We start from the raw sequence: 23,068 nt of genomic DNA, 5'->3' as shown, positions 1-23,068 counted from the left end.
CTCGATAAACGTGAGTCTGAGTGAACTCCGGGAGTTGGTGATGGACAGGGAGGCCTGGCGTGCTATGATTCATGGGGTCGCAAAGAGTCAGACACGACTGAGCGACTGAACTGAACTGATGAAAGCTACTCTTCCCACTCACAACCCCAAGCCCCAGCACACAACATCACATGTAGTTCTGATGGGGCTGTTTATACTGAAATTCCACTTTTAGTCCCCTGGTCCTAAGCTGTGCTCTCCAGCTAGACCTGGAATGTAAACAAATACAGTGATTAGTCCAGGGATTGGCAGTGTGAACCAGGTAGGGCCATTTAGAAATCTCCCTGAGATTCTAACTCTTAACAGTGAAAGAATGTCCCTGTTTTTTCCAATGATGAGCCATTAGTATAAAGGTCTAGGGATTCTAATACTATCTCTCAGTACTGGGAAGAGAACTTATCTGCGAATGATACAGTCATTCAGCAGGGAATGAATCCAGACATGGCTACATAGCCAGAGCCCTGAAAATATCGTTGAGCCCCTGGATCTACCATTGCCTGACCTGTGACCTATTTCAAACTAAGTTAAACAAAGGAACAGCAACCAAAGCAAAACAGCAAGAAATCTGTTGTCTGGGGTAACTGGAAAGCCTCTATCACTTTTGATAACAGTGATCCTGACTAAGACTCTAGGAATGAAGCACCTTGCTAAATAAAGTCAACTAAAAAGTTTAAAGGAACATAACCAAGGCAATAATCCAAGACTGTCTGAAGGACAAATAAGGAATGAGTTGAGAAGGATGGCTGAAAACTAAGTTTGAGAACATGAAAGGTGAGATATTGCTTTTCCTCACACAGTCAGTGTATACATACAAGTACATATATGAATGTACGTACATACACACATACATATATTTGTATGTACACATGCATTTGTACACACATAGACGTATACACCTTGTATTATTTCATGGATGTATGTGTCCATATACAGGTGTATGTATGTGTATATACAGTTATTTTTCAGATCTATTTAAGTGCTATCGTGATTGAGTTGATAGTGCTTACAGACAAATCTGAATTTTCTCCAAGGTCCTTTTTATCATTTTCTATAAGCAACAAATAAGAAAAAAATGTTCCTACCCCATTCACAAGAAGGTCAACGAATTTTTTGTGGTTTTCTATGGTCTAGTGGCTACCTGAAAATTCTCCCCATCTCTTAGCCCCAGCAAGAGCTTCAGAAACACAAAAGCTGATGCAGCGCCTCTAGTTCTTAAAGCCCCTCCTCCAGACTTTTTCCTTTAATGAGTTTAAAAATTCAATAATAACTATGCACATGGGAGTAGAATCCATTGTGTCATCCTTGTTTAAGTGTTTCACTATTAACCTCTTACATTTATAAATATTTTCAAGGGAGAGTGCATGCATATTTCATATGCCATGCTGAATGTGCTTTCTACACAGGTTGCCAGAAGGCAAAATACAAACACATGAAATGTTCAACTAGATCACATGCAGCTCAGTTAAATAAATACTAAGATGACAGACTCTAACAGTAATTCACTATAAAATTGTTAATAGACAGTACATTGTCTGTTATGCCCAAATTGTGTTACCAGTGAATCAAATTAAAGGGTGAAGAAAGTTAGATTTGTGTGTCACTTTAAATTGAAGCCTGCTTCAAAATGCTATCGAGCATAATGAAAGAATACCTATAGACCATCCTCTGTTGGCATGGTAATGTATTAAGCTAAGATAAATGGGGCAGTCATCTGAAGCAGGAACTAATGTTGACCAAACCAGCAGTTAACAAGCTGGGTACCTGACATATATCAGATTTTGAAAGACAGAAAACATTAACAGTCCTGCTGATCAAGAACTGATGAGGGTTTTGTTTTTTTTTTTTAAGTTCACTGTGTCTTGCTAACCACATATCTAAAAGAAAGTCTCTATTAAAAATTTTTAATTTGTCATTTCATGTATTTATTTTTGGCTGTGCTGGGTCTTCATTGCCATGCAGGCTGTTCTCTAGCTGCTGCAACCGGGGCTACTCTTCATTGCTATGCACAGGATTTCTCATTGCAGTGGCTTCTGTTGTGAAGGAGCATGGGTTGTAGGGCACACGACGGTAGTTCGTAGCACGTGAACTCTGTGGTTGTGGCTCAAGGGCTCTAGCGCCCAGGTTCGATAGTTGTGGCGCATGGGCTGAGTCGCTCTGTAGCACGTGGGGTCTTTCCTAATGAGGCTGAAGCCATGTTTCCTGCATGGGCAGGCTGATTCTTTTACTGCTGAGCCACCAGGGAAGCCCAGAGTCACTTGACATGAAGGCAAGTCAAATTTCCAGAAGTGTGGTATCACTGTTTGTAGTAGCACGGTTTGCAATGGTGGGGAGGATTAGACCTCATTATCCGTACCACCACCTCATGCCACCACCCCACCTGTGTCATCTCAAAATAACAACCAGATGACTTAAGTTCCTCAATGAAGTGTACTTCTTGGCAGGAGAAAAGAAAATTCAAACTGTGATTTATGTTTCAGAGCTTAAACAATGTAGAATTTCTGCTGTTGTTATTATTTCTTGGTATTTGGGGGTTCTTTTGTTTGTTTTTCTCAGTTTACACCTTGAAAGATTTGTGCTACTCTACCATTCCAGGCCAAAATGCTATCTTATTCAGAGAGTGGGTTAGTACCATCATGCCTCTGCTGGACCACAACCATGTCTCCTCAATGGAGTCTTAGGCCACGAGCCTGGGAGGAAGGAGCTAACATTCAGTGCCCCAGTGCTACCCATCCATTTCCTTCTCTGACCCCTTCTCCCCCATCCAGTTTGAGTGGTCTCCACTCCTCTCTCTTCTTTATGCTATATTTCACTTATTCGTAATGACCACACACTGAGGTACCCAACTCACATTCTACCCTTAAGCTGCTGCTGCTGCTAAGTCGCTTCAGTCGTGTCCGACTCTTTGCGACCCCATGGACTGCAGCCTACCAGGCTCCTCCGTCCATGGGAGTTTCCAGGCAAGAGTACTGGAGTGGATTGCCATTGCCTTCTCCGTCTACCCCTAAGATGTGCCTCCTAAAATTGTGTTGTCTGTTTGTGATTGGGACCATACAGCAATTCCAGAGACAGTGAATATCAAACTGAACATGTGTACATCTGAGCGATGCTGGACATATCTGTGTGTGCGTGTGTCTGTCAGTCTGGGGAGCATAAAGAACAGTGACCTCTGTGCTGATGGAGACATCTGTCAGGGGCTGAGATATATACCTCTCTGCTCCCCTAACCCAGCCATGGATAAGTAGATACCCTGATAAACCCCTCTCTGCACACCTGCATTCATGAGAATTTGATAGTTAACAGATAACCTTTCCTGCATATAGTAATACACGTGCGTGTTAATAGGAGTCACATGGTGATTGGATACATTAGTGAGAATGCCAAGATGGTAGGATTTGGAACCTCTTAAGCAGCCAGTGGACCTTCCAGTTCCTCTCAAAAGCATCTGCAGAAGTAGTCACCTTTGTGATCTCTGTAAAGAGCTGGGTCTTATTGTGGACAAAGCCCCATCATTCACCTGTGCATGTTTTTCTCGGGCAGCAACAGAAACATGAGGTCAGTCCAGCCTGGGGCAGTTTCTCTCCAAGAGAAGATGGAGGAAGGACAGCTAAGTGACTGGAAATTTGACTTGCCTTCATATCAAGAGATACCTGCACCTTTTGGAAACAACAAACCCTTTGCGGTACCTCAGTGGGATCATTAGTGGGGCATGGCCCTCTCCTGGATGACGTAAGAGCTCTGTTATGTTTACCTGGCCCCTGAAGGGCTTCTGAAGCATCACCTCCTTTCTCTCACCAGCTTTACACTCCTGGTTCTGCCCATCACATCCATTTCCCCAAGTGGCATCTGCCTATTGCCTCCAGGTCTGTGGAAATTGTCTCCGTCTGCCTCTTCACCTGGAAACCTCTCACTGACAATCTAAGTCTCTGCTTCTATTCTCTTCATACACTACCATCTCAAAACCAGTAGTCCTTAAACGTGCCCCCACCTCCCCAGACCATCAGCACTGATAGTGTCTGAGAGCTTATTAGAAATGTAAATTCAGGTGTGCTTATCTTGTTTATCTTTTTAAGAGTATGGAAACAAATAACTGTGCAGTTCCCATTCATTGTGAAGTCTCAACAATCAGACCCATTGTCCTTCAGAGCTGGGAATGCGCCTGTTCCTGCCTGTTCCTTTGTGTCCAGGTGTTGTTGCTGGGGGAGGTTCTGAGCCTGACTGCGGGGGAGCTCAGTAAGTGTTTATTGAAATGAATAGATGATTTACAAGTGAACGGGAAGCAGAATCATAAGGCAGTAGAAAGTCCAGGCTCTGAGGCAAGACTTTCTCAGAACAAATCCTGGCTCCTATATTCCTGGTTCTGTGGCCCTAGACAGTTACTTAGTCTCCTTTGCTTGCTAGCTAAAGAGGCATGGTAGTGGTGCTGATTCTGCAGGCAGTGTGTGGATCTGATACATTAACACTGATAATACTTTGAACAGTACGTGTCATCTAGTTGCTGCTGTTATTGTTTAGTTGCTCAGTCGTGTCCAAATTTTTGTGACCCCATCGACTATAGCCCACCAGGCTCCTCTGTCCATGGGATTTCCCAGGAAAGAATACTGGAGTGAATTGCCATTTCCTTTTCCAGGGCATCTAGTAAGCTCCCCCCATTATGAGTATTAATTAAGAAGGATTTTAATTCTGACATATTCCTGTTGAAGGAATTCACTGGATTTCCCCAGAGGATGCTTGGAATTAGAATCTGGAATATACATACAGACAGTCTGTGACTTATGTTCGACTTATGATTTTTCAGTGTTATGATGACATGAAAGCAATGTACATTCAGTAGAAACTGTACTTTGAATTTTTCATTTTGATCTTTTCCTGAGCCAGTGATACGTATTACAAGACTCTCTCAGGACGCTGGAAGTGGCAGCCATAGCTCGCAGTCAGCCCCGACTGACAGCCAACACACTTAGAACCACTCGGCACCCAGGCAACCATTCTGCTTTTCACTTTTAGTGCAGGGTTCAATAAATTACTCAAGAGATTCAGCACTTGATTATAAAATAGGCTTTGTGTTAAATGATGTTGCCCAACTGTAGGCTAATGTATGTGTTCTGAGCATGTCTAGGGTGGGCTAGGCTAAGGTACCATGTTCCATCAGTTGGATATGCTAAATGCATTTCAATTTGTTATGTTCTCAACTCATGATATATTTATAGGGACATAACCCATCATAAGTCAAAGAAGAGCTGTATATATATTATCTTCTGATTCTATTTCTTGGCACATCTCAACACAGTGTCTGGAGAAGAGCTTTATTTGGTGATGTCATTTTCTACCCATTAAGTGTTTATAAATTTGAGACAGAGTTGAAGAGAGCAGAATTTGCTGAAGTCTCTCTCACTCCTCGCTTTTCACCTCTCCTTTTCCTCAGCCCCCATCTTCTTTTGGGCTTCCCTGGCGTCTCAGTGATGAAGAATCCGCCTGCAATGCAGGAGACGCAGGTTCGATTCCTGGGTCAGGAAGATCCCCTGGAGGAGGGCATGGCAACCCACTCCAGTATTCCTGCCTGGAGAAGCCCATGGACAGAGGGGCCCGGCGGGCCATAGTTCATAGGGTCGCAGAGTCGGAAGCAACTTAGCACACATACATTTTCTTTTCTCTTCTATTTCCTGTTTTCCCCTTTTCTTTCCTGCTGTCTTTCTGTGTATCTCTCTCCTCTCTCTGCCTCCCCATCCTCTTCACCCACACTGACTTCCTCCTTTCCTTCCTCTCTCTCACCCAGATGCTTCTGGAATCATCACAACTGGTTTCTGCCAAAACCATTAAATGCCACAAAATGTCTGAAATATTATACATGACCCTTAACAGCCCTAATGCACATGCTAGGAAAGTGTCCAGGGAAAAGAAACGTTATTGCAAGTGAAGTGCTCAAAGTTATGTTTTCACTGTACCTGAAATTGAACTTCTTTACTGTTCTTTCAGCTGAGAACATCTTGTTACAAACTATCCCCAAAGCAAAGGCAGGAAGGGCTGCCTGGGGACCACTTGGGTACCACCTGGTATCCCAGCCCACCAGCAGAATGCCAGTCTCACCCACCTTGCAAAGCAGACAGACTGCAGGTCTCATGGCTGCTGTCTTACATCAGATGCTTCATTCACCCCTGCAGCTTGGAGGGGGCCTAAAATGGAGAGTTCATGATCCCCCTGTGTTCAGAGGCTGAGTATGCCCCTCACGTGTACTGAGGAGAGGATTCTGATGTTTGGTGGGAGGTCAGACATGACCTCAGAGATCCCTTCAAAGTGGAAATTCTGTGATTAGGGTCAATTCTTAACCTCCGAACTGTTGAAGGTAACTGGGATTCTGCTAAACTGTGGGTCACCCCACCTCAGCCCTCAAGCCACGGAGGCCTTTTTTAATGGTCAGCATCCCCTCAGCCCTCTGACAGTCATCCAATACAACTCCTGTGAATTCCACATTAGCTCTGTACTCTTTCTCAAATATAAACAGTAAGTCAAACACGTCTCTCTGAAGTGGCTGCGAAGATGGGGTGTTGCCCAGCTGGGCCGGCTGATTATGGCCTTTTGGTTCAGATGAGGGGTGGCTCAGTATAGGAGTGAGTGATGGTAACAGTGGACCCTGCCCTTCCTTGACTCCTGCCTCAGCAGAAAAGCCCTCTCCTCCTCTTGGGGGTGCATCCTCCTCACTTTTTAAAAGTCAAACCGAATTTATGCCCCCTTTTCTCTCCCAGCCAAACAGGTGACTCCTGCCAGGCCAGGAAGAGAAAAAGGGCATTGTCTGCTTCTACCTCCGGCTCCACTTCATTTCATTGAGCTCACGCGTTCCCTCTTCATGTCACTGAAAATGTTATTTATCGATCCTGCTGACAGCGGCAGTAAATAGAGCCCAGGCTGTTTTACATCGCTGATGAGAAGGCAGGCTCCATAACTCATCAGGCCCAATCTGATTCCACATCAGTCCTCTTCCCCTTTTTTCTCTTCTGTATCTCATTACAGAAACAGGAATTAATACACATGGGCAGAAGAGAAATGAGTCCAGCTGCTCTTAGGGCTTTTGTGGGAAAGCAGACATCCTCAGTGGCTCTTTAAGAAAAATGGACGGGGTCAGCCCAGTTGCTTACTGTGGACCATTAGCTGTGCCCTGATAATAACAGACTGAGGGGTCCTCATACCCTTGGCCTGGAGCTGAGATTTGGGGATTAGCATAGAGATGGCTTCCCAACCATTCTTTTTGAATCTCGATGTATAGCTATGGCCCAGGGATGCTATGAACTGTAAGATAAAATGATGCATTTTCTTGGAATGCCTACTTAGATTTAAGGAGTAAATGTATATTAAAATAAACACAAATATTTTAATGTGGGGTTAACTCGAATGGACATGGATTTTAGTGTGACACTTCAAAGAAATTTCATTTTTGTGATGAGTTCCATTGGAGCTATGCTTCAGACCGCAGTGACGAGCAATCCCTTCATCCCTTCATTCTGGCTTTGGGCCTTCTCAAATAAAACACTTCCAGAAATGAGCCAAGCTATTCATCCTACTCTTCCATCTTTTAATGTGTATTTATTTGGCAGCATCAGGTCTTAATTGGGGCATTCAGGATCTTCACTGCAGCCGTGGCCTCTCTAGTTGTGATGTAGAGGGCTCAGTAGCTGTGGTCCTTAGGCTTAGTTGCTCCGTGGTATGTGGGATCTTGGTTCCCTGACCAGGAATTTCTGCAAACACCATCCTTACTTTGTGTTGAACCCACAGTAGTAGACAGCGAGTCTACACTGAGACAAGTGGTACTGAGTCGAATCCGTGCTGAATGTACCGTGGGAACCCTGAGATTATTCTCCAGGCCTATCCCTTTGTTGCTGGACGTCAGGCACAAAGCTCCCTCTTGCCCCAAACTCACTATCCTCCTCTGTTAAATGGGGTTGATGGTATCTGCCTGCCTGAGCCTTTGTGAGCATTCACTGAGACAGAGAGAGGAACTTTGCTTGTCAGTAGTCTTGTACCTGGAATTAAAGCAGTATTAGAACGCAGAATCAGCACCAATCACTTTTCTTTTATCTTTTTAATATTTATTGATTTTTCTGTACCAGATATTTAGTTGCGGGGTGCAGGATCTTGGTTGCCACCTATGGGATCTTTCAGTTGTGGCATGCAAGATCTAATTCCCTGACCAGGAATCAAACCCAGGCCCCCTGCGTTAGGAGTGGGAAACCTTACCTGCTGGACCACCAGGGAAGCGCCAATTTCTGATGGCAGGTACATCATCATCATAAGGGCGTGTGAAAGGACTACATGTTATAAAATGTCCCACCATGTGAAACAGAATTCTTGTCATTATTGAGCACTCGCTAACTGAATTAAGGTCAGGCACGGAGACTACTCTGTGGGAGTACAAGAGGACTCTGATCTAAGGAAATCCATGTCTAACTGAGGAAATTAGACAAATGTCACTAGTGTGGGACAATGGGCAAGCAATAGCTAGACTGTGCAGGTGAACTGACCGTTCAGACTCTATAATAAAAAATACAGGACTATCATTGAATGTTTATGGGTGTTTAGTATGTTCTAGGCATTGTCCTAAGGACCTTGCTGCTAAGTCGCTTCAGTCGCGTCTGACTCTGTGCAACCCCATAGACGGCAGCCCACCAGGCTCCCCCATCCCTGGGATTCTCCAGGCAAGAACACTGGAGTGGGTTGCCATTTCCTTCTCCAAGGCGTGAAAGTGAAAAGTGAAAGTGAAGTCGCTCAGTCGTGTCCAACCCTTAGCGACCCCATGGACTGCAGCCTTCCAGGCTCCTCCGTCCATGGGATTTTCCAGGCAAGAGTACTGGAGTGGGGTGCCATTGCCTTCTCCACCTAAGGACTTTGCCTGTAGTTATCTCCACTAAACCTTCTAACAAACCTCCAAAATGTATCTTCATTTATAATTAAAGAATTCAGGCTTAACCAGATGAAGAGGTTCTCCCATGATCCTGCAGTGCTTGCACCAGATTTGTCTGACTTCAGAGCCTCGGATGAAAAGGCTTTCTCAGGGAGCTGTGGCCATGCAGGGCAGGGGTGCACGAACATTGCCAAATAAGCCCAATTTTGTTCACTTTTATCCTCTGGGCACTCGGGCTCCTCAGCGCCTCATTGTGCCTCAGGTTCTTCATTTGCAAGAGAAAAAGGATTGACTTAGTTGATCTCCATTCTGAGACTCTGGATATGCTTATGAAAAAGGGAACTAAACAGATTGAACTTCAGTCTATAAAAGCTTGTGATAGGCTTTGAAAACGGGCATGATACAACCCTAAACTAGGACTTGGTTATCTCTCAGGAGATGGTTCCTTTAATTTTGGAAAAATAGATGCACAATTCATCTACTTGTTTGAAATAAATTTTGAACATATGCGTGTACATGTATGTACATACACATATATTCATATGTAAAATATGTTTTTATACATATACATATATATTCACATGTAAAATATAGGTGTTTATATATATATATATGTACCACATATATATAAACTATCTATGTATATGTATACAAACACTATCATTATTATTGCAATCTTTATTAACTTGCTTGAATTTTAGGTTGACTCTCCCTCCCCTATACTCAAAGTTTAGAGCTCTGAGTATTGAGATATCTGAAAATCCTAGCTTTTATTCCTTTATTTGCCATCTTTAGAAGTTACTGCTGCTTGTTTTCTTAGCTATTTCATAGTTCCTAAACTTGGCTTGAAAGTATTTCTAATTCTTCACATTGAAAAGTGGATTGCAAATGAAGTTTAATACGGAATCTTTTGTACTAAGAAAACTAATGCCCCGTTTTCCCCACTAATGAATGCCAAAATCATCACAGACTCAAGGCTCATGAATAATGTATATTATCCAATTAAGTACAAATGCTGTTCAGTTCTTGCAAGTGGTATGTGATACCAGTTCTGGCCTTAGAATGGGCACTGAGGGTAGGGATGGAAGAAGGGCTTGGGGACTGTTGTGGTTGTGTGCCTGTGTGTCTGACAGCTAAGCTCCCACAACTTGTCATGCTTGTTACATCCTGAGAGCTAAACTTCCCATGCTCAAGTCCACAGAGAAGTGTTTTTTGTTTTGTTTCTAACCATAAATAGAACTTATCTTAAAATTTTAAATCCTCAGGCTCTAATGGCCTGGGAGCTCTTGTCTGGTCATGTCCTCTGCTTGTGAAACCATCCCCTCTGATTGGCAAGCAGACCCCTCTCTCCCCAAGCTGAACTGCTTCAGGTGGTCACCTTCTAGAGGCTGACCCTCCAAGGGAGATACACCAGATGTACCCAAAGAATACACTTCACTCTTTTGGTTCCTGATCAAGATGTCCTTCTCACCAAGAGATCTTGGCAACCTTTTGAGGCTGCTGATTTGGGTATTGGGTATTTGTTTGTTTATTTTTGTTTTAGCATTTGTTTATTTATTTGCACACAGTGCTGTGGTCAGGAGCTTGCTACTTCTCCAGGGAAGTTGTCTGCAATGCATCATTGAGGCAACAACTTAACAATTTACACTGATCATTCCCAGTGGTCTGCCATGGAGATTCATGAAAGCATGAACTGGGTGTGTTCTTTATCTTCCACTACCAAAAACACAGAGCCTGGAGGACATGATATCAAATCAGTGCTTTCAGACAGCCAGTAAAGGTGATTATATATCTGAACCTCAGTTCCCTCATCAGAAATAGAAGATAGTAACTAACAAATGTTTTATCCAGGTGGATGTATAGAGTAAAAGCGTTGTTGCCTATAAATCCTGAAGCCTCATGCAAATGTTTGTAATTACCCTCTTCGCTATGAGTGTATAGACGTCCCCACTAGGACTTCATGACTGGACATGACCAATCTCCAGGACTTGGGCTTACCCAAGCCGGATTACTGTTGTTCATAAAAATATTCATCTATCAGGGTTTGCATTGGTAGTATTTAGTTGTGCCAAATAACAGAGCCAGCCAGCGGTTTCTTAGAATTACACCGTCTAATAATGAATGCTGGAGACAGAATTTTTTTCAGCCTAAAATCTCTTCTTATAACTCAGGGTTGATGAGTGCTGCCCTACATTTCTCGATGGATCCAATTTAACACCAGACGAAGCAGTGACTCAGACTAACTTAAATATCTCAAGACGAGTTTCACCTTTTCCTCTGAGGCCGTATCAGTTCAATTGCATAAGTGCAAATTTATTGAAAGTGGTTTGGTGCTTAGCTTTTCTCTATTGGCAGTAATGGAGTTTAAATTTATAGCAGGCTGATGAATTTCAGATAAGAGAACCATTACCTTACAACAACATTAAGGAAAAATATATAACTCCAATTGCTGAACCTCAAATGCGTATTGTTTGAATGAGGGGAGATGGATGAGGTAGGCTGACATTTGCAAATGCAGTTCCTCTCCATCCTCATGGTACTAGCCCAGGAGTTTGAAAGCATGGCGTATTCCAGAAAGGGCTTGGGATAGTTATGCATTACAAGTGCATTATAACAAAATAGCAGAAGTAGGACATGATCTAGAGGTGAGGGATTTTTCCTTCTCTTAATTAATATAATTGGAGGTGTCTTTTGGCAATGGACCAAGGCTGTCATAGGGCTTGGGTGGTTCACTTGGTACTTGTGACATCCTCTCCCATATGTTATTTTCCTTTTATACTGGGCTTTGTCTTCCCACAGGGTGGAACTCTGACATTATATAGACTAAAATGAAGGATGCAGTACACGTGTGAGGTCCAAAGAGGCCTGGGCTTCTCCATTTCCTTGAGACTTCCAGTATATGGGGGGAGGGGGAGAGGAATGAACCTGAAACAGCTTTATAAAAATTATATGCTTTATATTTATATGTTGTATTTTTAAATGTTTATGCTGAGTAAATGAATTCTTTACCTTAAAAAATATTATTTGCTACATTAAGATTATCACAGAATTGATAAAATAGGGGTTAGAGACAATATTCTCGCACAACGGAACACAAATTTCTGCTTGTGTGATGTACTTTATCTTTTCCCCATTTCTGTCATGCATTTTAGAAATTGTGTGAATTACATCATTTAGAGATAGTCTCTTTTTAAAATAATTTTTGATTGTAGTTGATTTACAGTGTTTTAGGTGAACAATATGATTCAATCATACATATATATCTATTATATTTCAGTTTCCAGTGTAGGTTATTACAAGATACCAACTATAGCTTCCTGTGCCATACAGTAAGTCCTTGTTTATTTTATATAGTAATGTGTATCTATTAATCCCAAATTCCTAATTTATCTCTTTGTCCCTTTCCCCTTTAGTGACAATAAGTTTAATTTCTAAGTCAGTGCGTCTGTTTCTGTTTTGTAAACAAGTTCATTTGTATCCTTTTTTTGAGATTATACATATAAGTGATATCATATGATACGTCTTTCTCTGACTTACCTCCCTTTATATGAATATAAAGTCTTAACATGAGATTCTTTGTGGATTTGTGTGTCAAATAACCCTTTCTGCTTTTCCATTTCTACCTCATTCCCCTATAGACCATAGCTTTCCAAAAAATTTCATTCTTGGCAAGTTACTTACTTTTCTGGCTCTTGTTTTCATTGATAAAATGTATGTGTGTCTGAGGCAGGAGTAGAGGTATGGGGGTCCCCAGCACCACCAAGGTGCTGGTGGTGAGACTAGCACCAAGGTGAGACCCCAAATTTCCCCAGGATGAGAGGCATTTTCCCAGCTTTTAGAGAGAAGGTCACTTCAATCCCCAGGGAAACCCCACTTGGGATGATTTCTCTGTGGTCCTCTCTCAGTCCAAGGCCGCTTCTTTGCAGTTCATGTTATCTATGGGGGACCAGCCACTACAAATGCCCCAACCCTTCTGAGAAGGGAGCAGCTGAGGAATGAGCCATGAAAAGTGTCATTTTATTTATTTTATTGACGTTTAGTTGACTTACAGTGTTGTTATTTTCATGTGTATAGCAAAGTGATTCAGATAGGTAGGTAGGTAGATAATTCTTTATCCATTTCTTTCCCCTACAGATTATTACCAGATCTTGAGTGTAGTTCCCTATGCTATACAGGAAGTCCTTATTGATTATCTATTTTATATAGTGTGTATATTTTAATCCCAGGGTCCTAATTAATCCTTCCCCACCCTCACCATTTCCCCTTTGGTAACCCTAAGCTTGTTTTCTATGTCTGTGAGTCTATTTCTGATTTGTAAATGAGTTCATTTGTATCATTGTTTTAGATTTCACATAAAAACGATATCATCTGACATTTGTCTTTGGCTTACTGGAATTAATACAATAATCTCTAGGTCCATGCATGTTGCTACAAATGGCATTGTTTCATTTTTATGGCTGAGTAATGTTCCACTGTATATATATACCACATCTTTTTTAGGAATTCATCTATTGATGGACACTTAGGTTGCATCCATATTTTGGCTATTGTAACTAGTGCTGCAGGGAACACCGGGGTGCATGTATCTTTTGGAATTATGGTTTTCTCCAGATATATGCCCAGCAGTAGGATTGCAGGATTATTTTTGGCAGTTCTAATTTTAGTTTTTAAGAAACCTCTGTACTGTTCTCCATAGTTGCTGTACCAATTTATATTCCCACCAACAGTGTAGGCACGACCCCCTTTCTCCACACTCTCTCCAGCATTTATTATTTGCAGACTTTTGATGATGGCCATTTAGATTATTGTAAGGTGGTTGCTACCTCTTTATAGTTTTGATTTGCACTTCTCTACTAATTAGCAGTGTTGAGTATTTTTCCATGTGCCTGTGGGCCTTCTGTATGTCTTCTTGGAGAAATGTCTATTTAGATCTTGTGCCCATTTTTTTATTGGATTATTTGGGTTTTTTTTAATACTGAGCTGTATGAGCTGTTTGTATATTTTGGGAATTAATCCTTTGTTGGTTGCATCATTTGCAAATAGTTTCTTCCATTTCATAGATCGCTGTATTATTTCGTTGATGGTTTTCTTTGCTGTGCAAAAGCTTTTCAGTTTCATTAGGTCCCATTTGTTTCTATCAACGAATATTTAGGTTGCTTCCAAGTCTTGGCTGTTGTAAATAGTACTGCAGTGAACACTAGGTACATGTATCTTTTTGAATTATACTTTTCTCCTGTGTCATTTTAGACACCGCTCCTCTGACCTTTGTCCCAGCACTGTGGGCAGGGAATGGAAGTTCTACACATTCAGTGTCTTTCCTGTTTGGCTTGTAATCTCTGTCCCACGATACCAGAGTCAGCCCAGCACTTAAAACACAGTTCTCTTTAAGAGAGAATCTTCAGTTTTCTGTAAATGATACCAGAGGGATTTGTGTAGAATGAGACATTCATTTTATAGTTATTCACACAGCACATTTGAAAGAAAGGGAACTGAATTCAGTTGGCTGGTGGTTTATTATGAAAATAACTGGCTATTAACTGACCTCAGGAAAGTTTGAATGAAATTAAATAGTCAAATACATGATGTTTTGCCAGCAGTTTTTTCAGCCAAGAAACAGCTTTTGCTGTGGCCCAATCTTAGAAAGGTTGATACCGTCATTCTAGGCCAGAGCAACTGACTCTGGTCCCTTGTTATAAAAGCCTGTTAGAAAACACCCAAACTAATGTGGCCTTGGGGGGAAAATTATATTTCAAGTGCAAATTGCAGAGCAGTGTCCATAGCTGATCCAAGAACATCGATTATAATTTTAATATGGAGCCTTTGAGGATCTAACAGTAATCCCAAATTGTTTGTTTTTAACATAAGGCACACATCAAAATCATAAAACTAAAAGTAACCACAACTATCATATTACATTTTGATTCACAAACATAACTTGGAAAATAAGAGATTATTTAGTTCAGCTTTCTTATTTTACAGATGAAGAGATTGCGATCTGTAGAAATGACCCACGTGCCTCCCCTGGGGTAGATATTCTAGGCCCATCTCCTCTTTGTAGTGTCTTGCCTGATAAAAATTGATATCATGGAGCTTCATGAATTAGGAAGAACAGATTACTTTTTTTGGTCCTATTTTAATTTTTCTCAAAACTCATAAAATATCATTAGTGTGCTTTTTAAATTTTTCTGAAAAGCAGGAAATTGTAAGATTGATAAATAGTTTAATGTGAACCTGATGGCTTGATTAATTAATCACCAAGCTGAAGAACCACTACAATTCATATGTCAATTCAGACTATTTTCGGGAAATGATTTGAATCAATTGCTAATGAAATTGAGAAATTTAGGAGCCACTTTCTGACTTCCAAATGACAGGGCTCATATTTAACTCAAGAGACGTGACAGTTAATGACAACATAAAAAGTGCCATGAATTATTTTCCAGATCATGGGAAAATTACAGCATCTCCCCATTGAAACAGCTCGCAGCTCATCAGCATGAAAATAAACAGCCTTAATCACATGCTAAGAAATCTTCAATGCTGTTTAAAATCTAGGTTCCTTTTTGAAATAAACAAAGACCATAATCCTCAGGAATAATTGTAATATTTCATAACCTCTTCCTTAATACAGAGTGATAGATGAACCTAGTCTAACTGATATTACTCCTGAAACCTTACAGAAAAAAACAGTATGGATCATTGTAATTAATAAATCTAATTACTTTAAATCCTTATACTAGGTAGAGGTTAATTTCTCTTCCCTACTTTAATTCGTAGGCTGAGGTTTCCAACCCTGTTTATGTATAAAAGGGCTTGCTTTGTATATCTTTCCATAACTTTTCACTTCTAGGCAGACTCTTTAATGAACTTAACATTACATCGAGATATAACAAGACAGTTGTTATGTGTTAATGAAATATCAGTGGCAATGGAAAAATGCACTGATCAATATTTAATCTAATTAAGGTGTATACAAGGCAATATTATGTAATTAACTCAAAAGAGCATAAGTGATACATGCATGTTTAAATTTTTATTAATATATTTGTTAAGAATTTTTACATCATGCTGTTTTATGGGCTTACTTGAGAGATATAAAATTAAAATGTTTGTCAAGATGCTACTGGAGCAAGTATTAAATGTGGCTCTTAATCATCTTAACAGTCTTTAAGGTTCCTGTGCAGTTCTGATAGTCTCACTAAGGATGAAAGATGAATTTTCCAACAAACAAGAGTCCATATATAAAACCTTTCTGGAATGGTCTTTTAATTTTTTTTCTTCTAGGTTCTCATGCTGCTTTGCAAAGAGAATGTATAACAGGATTTGTACAGGTAAGAAAATTTGAAATATGTTTACTATTTTTAAGAACATTCTTTAAAGAGCTACATGTTGCCGGGGAGAAAATATATGGAACTGTAAATATCACTGGGTTACTCTACATATATCTTTTGGGATTTTAATACCACAGCCTCACAAATTCCTGTAGAATTGCAATTTGTGGGGGTGAATTTTGGTGGGACGGTGATTATGTATCTCATACAAAGACCAGAATAGACTGTTATGATTTTCTACTTTCCAAATATACAAAGCTGCAATATGGGGAAACACTTAAATGGGATCTTGAAGCAAATACAGAAGCATATGCCGCTGTGCATAGACATTGGCATGGATGGTGCTGTGGGGTGTAGTTTTCTGCTGAGTAAGAACAGGTTCAAGGTTATAAAGTCTAAGCTCCTTGTTAGGTCACTTTGCTCAGAAAGTTTGTAGTGTCTCATGATTCCCTAAACCCCACAGGCAAATCTAGCTCTTGAACCAGAGAACCATCTACTTAAATGTACTCATTTCGTGTGCAGATATAATAGATGTGGTTAGAGACTCTTTGATTGCTGTAGCTGCTGGAACACCAAAATTATAGGAGAATTTCTATCCAAATAAATGTATAAAGACTGACTGTGGTTGCACAGTGACCGTATTCTAAAAGCTTTCATTGCTTCCTCCATCCTGCCATTTTATTGTGGAAAGAATATTGGAGTCACTGGGACAATTTATTGTTCTCATACATTCCTGGTATGTATATCTTGCCTAAGTGTTGGGATGGCATTTCTGTTTTTATCTGTGTGAATGAGGGAGTGAGGGATAAGTCATACCTTATGACTCCCCACCTCACCTGTGAGTGATAACAACAGGGTGAGTCATCATATATTACACACACAACATATTTTTCTTCCTCTCTCTTGAGAAGGGCTGCAAATGCTGAAGATGACAGTTAAGGAAGATGAAAACTCCATAAAAGGTATGGGATAAAGATGTTCCAAATAGAAGTAAACTTTTAAATACTTCTGTGTGACTGTGTTAGTAATGAAGCCATTGACAGGTGTGTGGCAAGCTAAAAAGAATGGCTGAAAATATTACCTTCACCCCTGGGCTTTTTTCACTGTAGTTAGAATCATCCTGAGTCCACAATTCCTGTTGTGCTACAAATCTTTTATAGCTAGACAGTTTTTAGGCCTAAGCAACTCTTAAGGTGAGCAAGGGAAAGATTCACAGTATCCTTCCTTGCATAGGCTCATGTCTGCGCCCATCATGGTGAGGCAGGACAACCCATCTTGGAGTTTGTGAGGGAGCGGGAGAATTGACTAACCCAGATAATCAAAAACTCCCCTACCTCATACTGTCCCTAGAAGGAAATGTGCAAATGAGAATTCTGGCATTTGATTACCCTTTTCATATCAAAACTGAAATTGTAAACGTTCTTTGCCTGAAAAGGAACAATTGATCCATCATCTTAAGGAAAAGGGAATGAACCAGCAAAGAACACAGCTAACCTCTGTAGGAGAGTTTTCTAACAGAGTCATTTCTGAATTTGATGTAATAAAAGTATTCCAAGTGGCCTATTACCCTCAACTCTTAATTTGCAAAGAAAAATGGTTCTTTAATTCCTCTGTCATTTCTGAGCCTTTCTTATCAGCTTTGTTGAGGTGAACTTTACATACCAAAAAGAAAAAAAATCACGAACTTTCAACATACAACTTTATGAGTTTGGCAAATATGTAGTCATTTAACAACAGCAGTCAAGACACAGAATAATTCAATCACCCCTACAAGTTTCGTCCTGCTCCTTTGCAGTCAATACCTTTCCATGACAGTTAGAGGCAACCACTGATACTATTTCTGTAATTTTGCCATAACTAGAATTTTATTCTTATGGAATCATAAGATTGTCTTTTGTGTTAGGCTTCCTTTACTTAGCATACTGCTTTTGAGATTCATCATGCGGCTGGTTATTTCAATAATGTGCTTTCATACTGGTGAATAGAACTCTTTGAATGGATATGCCATAATGTTTAATTCACCGATTAATATATTTTTGGTTTAGTTTTTAGCTATGAAGACTCAGGCCCATATGAACATTTGAGTACAAATCTTTCAACAGCCCTATGTTATCATTTGCCTTAAATAAATAGAATTGGAAATGCTGGATCAAATGGTAACTCTACCTGCATGCTCAGTCATGTCCAGCTCTTTGCGACCCTATGGACTGTAGCCCACCAGGCTCCTCTGTCCATGGGATTCTCCAGGCAAGAATACTGGAGTGGGCTGCATGCCCTTCTCCAGGGGATCTTCCCAACATAGGGATCGAACCTACATCTCTTGTGGCTCATGCATTGGTCGGCGGATTCTTTACCACTGAGCAGCCAGATACACAGAAGTGGGAATGCTAGATCTAATGGTAAAGGTAAGTGTGAATGCTTAGAAACTGCCAAGATGTTGTTTAAAGTGACTATATAACTTTGTATTCACACCAGCAATGTATGAGAGATCTATCTATTTCATATCTTCACCGAGACTAAGTTTGGTAGTCTTTTTATATATACCACATCTTTCTTTTTCCATTCATTTGGCAATGGGCATTTGGCTTGTTTGCATGCCTTGGCTATTGTAAGTAGTGCTACTAAGAACATTGAGATGCATGTATCTTTTTGAATTTGAGTTTTCATCTTTTCTAGATGATTACAGGATCATACAATAACTCTATTTTTATTTTTTAAGGTGCCCCATACTGTTTTCCAGGCTTCCCTGGTGGCTCAGAGGTTAAAGTGTCTGCCTGCAATGTGGGAGACTTGGGTTCGATCCCTGGGTCGGGAAGATCCCCTGGAGAAGGAAATGGCAACCCATTCCAGTACTCTTGCCTGGAGAATCCCATGGACAGAGGAGCCTGGTAGGCTGCAGTGCATGGGGTCGCAAAGAGTTGGACAAGACCGAGCAACTTCACTTTCTATACTGTTTTCCATGGTAGCTGTACCAATTTACATTCCCAGTAATGGTTTAGGAGTTTTACATTTCCTCCACACCTTCTCCAGCATTTATTATTTGTAGACTTTTTGAGATGACCATTCTGACTGGTACAAGGTGATATGTCATTATAGCTTTGATTTGCATTCCTCTAATACAGTAAGCCCCCTACATAGAAACCGTGGAATTGTGAACTTTCAAAGAGACAAACGTCCATTCACATGCCCAATCACAGAAGTTCGTTCACATGTCTGGCATACGCTGCCAGAGGCAAGCACCCTATACGAGTGATCGTGCTTTTGTGAACTTCATAGTACTGTATGTAGGGGCACAGAGTCTTTATTTCAAGCCCAGATGTTTGGAACCAAGCATAAAAGCAGTGGTGATATAGCTGGTACTACTGTACATTTCAAGGCACTTTGCTGTAGGATTAAAAGTGTCTTAGTTTTTGTTTTTTTAGGGATTATTTGTGTGGAAAGTATTATAAACCTACTACATTACAGTTCCTATACAGCTGACTGTGTTAGTTGGCTTTCTAACTTCATTGGACTTAAAAACATGCTCTCAGAATGGAACTTGTTGATATGTAGGGGCTTACTGTAATTAGCAATATTGAACATTTTTTTCATGTGCCTATTGGCCTTCTGTATGTCTTCTTTGGAAAAATGTCTATTTAGATCTTCCACCTATGTTTTGATTGGGTCACTTGTCTCTTTGAAATTGAACTGTTTGAGCTGTTTGAATATGTTGGAGTTTAATCCTTTGTTGGTCACATTGTTTGCAAATATTTTTTCTCATTTTGTATGTTGTCTTCTCATATTGTTGCTTCCCTTTGCTGTACAAAAGCTTTTAAGTACCATTTATTTTTGTTTTTGTTTCCATTACTGTAGGAGATGGGTTCAGAAAACATTGCTGTGATACACATTGTAGCGTGTTTTGCCTATGTTTTCCTCTAGGGGTTTTATAGTATCCAGTCTTACATTTAGGGCTTTAATTCATTTTGAGTTTATTTTTGTATATAGTGTTAGAGAATGTTCTGATTTTATTCTTTTACATGTGGCTGCCCATTTTCGCAGCACCACTTTTTGAAGACACTGTCTTTTCTCCTTTGTATGTTCTAGCCTCCTTTGTCATAGACTAGGTCTAAGGTCCGTCTAGTCAAGGCTATGGTTTTTCCTGTGGTCATGTATGGATGTGAGAGCTGGACTGTGAAGAAGGTGCGACTGAACTGAACTGAGGTGACCTCTTCTGTCCTATTCCATTGATCTGGTTTTGTGCCAATACCATACTGTTGATCACTGTACCTTTTTACTGATAGTACAGTCTGAAGTCAGGAAGCCTTATTCCTACAGCTCTGTTTTTCTTGTTCAAGATAGTATTTTATAGAGATTGTACTGAGTCTGTAGATTGCTTTGGGTAGTATGGTTATTTTAACAATATTTTTTCAGTACAAGAATGTGGCATATCTTCCCATTTGTTTGTGTCTTCAATTTCTTTTACTAAGTCTCCTACAGGTTTCAAAGTCCAGGTCTTTTGCTTCCTGAGGTAAGTTTATCTCTGGGTATTTTATTATGATTCATGCTTTTTGTGTTTGCCAAAAAAGCTTTGCTTAATTCAAGGCCACTAATGTTTCTTCATATTTTTAGTTAATAATTTTAGACCTATGATCCATGATGAGTTATGTATGGTGTGAGATTAAGCTTGAGCTTCATTTTTTCCAATATGAGGTCTAGTTGGTTCAGTACTATTTGTTGAAAAGGAACTTCTTTCATCCACTGAATTTCCTTGGAAATATTTGTTCAAACTCAATTAACCATATAGGTGCAATACTATTTATGTAGCTGTCTATTCCATTAAACTGTATGCCTATCACACTGTTTTAATTACTGTAGCCTAATAGTAAGTCTTGGAGAAGGCAATGGCACCCCACTCCAGTACTCTTGCCTGGAGAATCCCAGGGGCGGTGGAGCCTGGTGGGCTGCCATCTCTGGGGTCGCACAGAGTCGGACACGACTGAAGACTTAGCAACAGCAGCAATAGTAAGTCTTGCTAAGTTGCTTCATACACTGATGATTTACAGTTTCAGAATAGGCTTGACTATTCTAGCCTTTGCATTTCCATAACTTTAGAATAAAAATGTCAATGTCTTTAAAAATCCTGCTGGGAATTTGATTGAGATTGCATTGAGGCTCTAATTTTGTAAAATTGGACACTAACAATCTTAGTCAATCTTTAGATGTGTGAACACTGTGTAATTCAGTAATATTTTTCAGTTTTCAATGTATTCATCTTTTATAGCTTGTCTTATATTTAGCTGTAAAAATTTCATGTTGACATTGCAAATGGTACTTTTAATTAATCCAATTATTGATTGTTAGTATAAGATCCCCACCCTGCGCAAGCGCGGGCGGCTGCAACGGCAGAGAAGGAAAAGGCTACCCACTCCAGGATTCTGGCCTGGAGAATTCCATGAACTGTATAGTCCATGGGGGTCACAAAGAGTCGGACACAACTGAGTGACTTTCACTTACAGTATATAGAAATACAATCAGTTTTGTATATGAACATTTTGTCCTGCCATCTTACTAAAGTCACTTGTCAGTTTGCATAGCTTCATGTTGTGTGCAACAGGTCTTCATTCCTTTTAAATCTGTTTATTTAAATAAACAGATTCTTACCTTATTGCACTAGTTAAGATTTCCTGTGTGTGTGTTAGTCAGTCTGTTGTATCTGAATCTCTGTAACCCCATGGACTGTAGCCTTCCAGGATCCTTTGTCCATGGAACTCTCCAGGCAAGAATATAAGAGTGGGTTGCCATTTTCTTCTCCATAAGATAGCCTACACAACATTAAATAGAGTTGGTGAGATCACATCTTCTTGTTTCCTATCATGGACATAGAGCATTCAACATTATGATGATGTCTGCTGTAGTTTTTCATCAGGTTGAGGAATTTTCTTTCCTACTGAGAGAAATTGAAAAAAATGTAAATAATTGGAGAGGTATATTATATTCATGGACCTGGAAATGCAAAAAAAAAAAAAAAAACCTTCAGAAAACTGAAAAGTCAGAGGGCTTATGCTCTCTGACTTCAAGATTTGTTCTAAACCTACAGTAATTGAAATCTGTGATGTTAGAATCAAGGTAGAGGGAAAATGAAATAGAATAAAGAAACTAGAGATAGATATCAGATTAGTTTATCTTCAACAAAGAAGGAAATATTAATTAATGGAGAATAAATAGCTGTTTCAACAAATGATGCTAAAAAAGTTAATATCAATATTCAAAAATGAAAAATATTCAATGTCATGTCTTACAATATTTTAAAAAATAATAAATTGGACTTTATCCAAATTAAAGACTTCTGTGCATCAAGTAAATGCCCTCTAAGATCTGAGGTTTTATAAGATGTTATATTTTCAAGCAGAAACCTTCACCAATTTACTAGACACACTTTCTAGCCAGAGACTATCATATGGAACAAATTTAAACTGCAGACCATAGCTCAATGAACAACGTTTTTATTTGTGAATACATGGCAAATGAGTTGCTTCTTCAGCTCTTTAGTCTGTGCACTGTTTTCAAATGTTTCATTGTGCTTCTGCTGCTAAGTTGCTTCAGTCGCGTCCGACTCTGTGCGACCCCATAAACGGCAGCCCACCAGGCTCCCCCACCCCTAGGATTCTCCAGGCAAGAACACTGGAGTGGGTTGCCATTTCCTTCTCCAATGCATGAAAGTGAAAGTGAAGCCGCTCCGTCGTGTCCGACTCTTCGCGACCCCATGGACTGCAGCCCACCAGGCTCCTCCGTCCATGGGATTTTCCAGGCAAGAGTACTGGAGTGGGGT

At 40.2% G+C, this 23,068-nt stretch overlaps 1 long non-coding RNA gene across 1 annotated transcript in view; it reads left to right on the top strand.

The window, feature by feature from the left end:
• Positions 1–17,223, top strand: part of LOC120865256 — a 106,926-nt gene extending 89,703 nt beyond the window's left edge. Inside the window, exons 2-3 of the long non-coding RNA XR_005721345.1 lie at positions 16,214–16,260; positions 17,172–17,223. This is a non-coding gene — a long non-coding RNA (uncharacterized LOC120865256). The remainder of the gene's footprint in view (positions 1–16,213; positions 16,261–17,171) is intronic.
• Positions 17,224–23,068: the final 5,845 nt, after the last annotated feature.

Source organism: Oryx dammah, unplaced genomic scaffold (assembly GCF_014754425.2).
Source record: "Oryx dammah isolate SB20612 unplaced genomic scaffold, SCBI_Odam_1.1 HiC_scaffold_6, whole genome shotgun sequence".
Classification (NCBI taxonomy): Eukaryota; Metazoa; Chordata; class Mammalia; order Artiodactyla; family Bovidae; genus Oryx; species Oryx dammah.
This window is presented reverse-complemented; position numbering and strand designations above follow the sequence as displayed.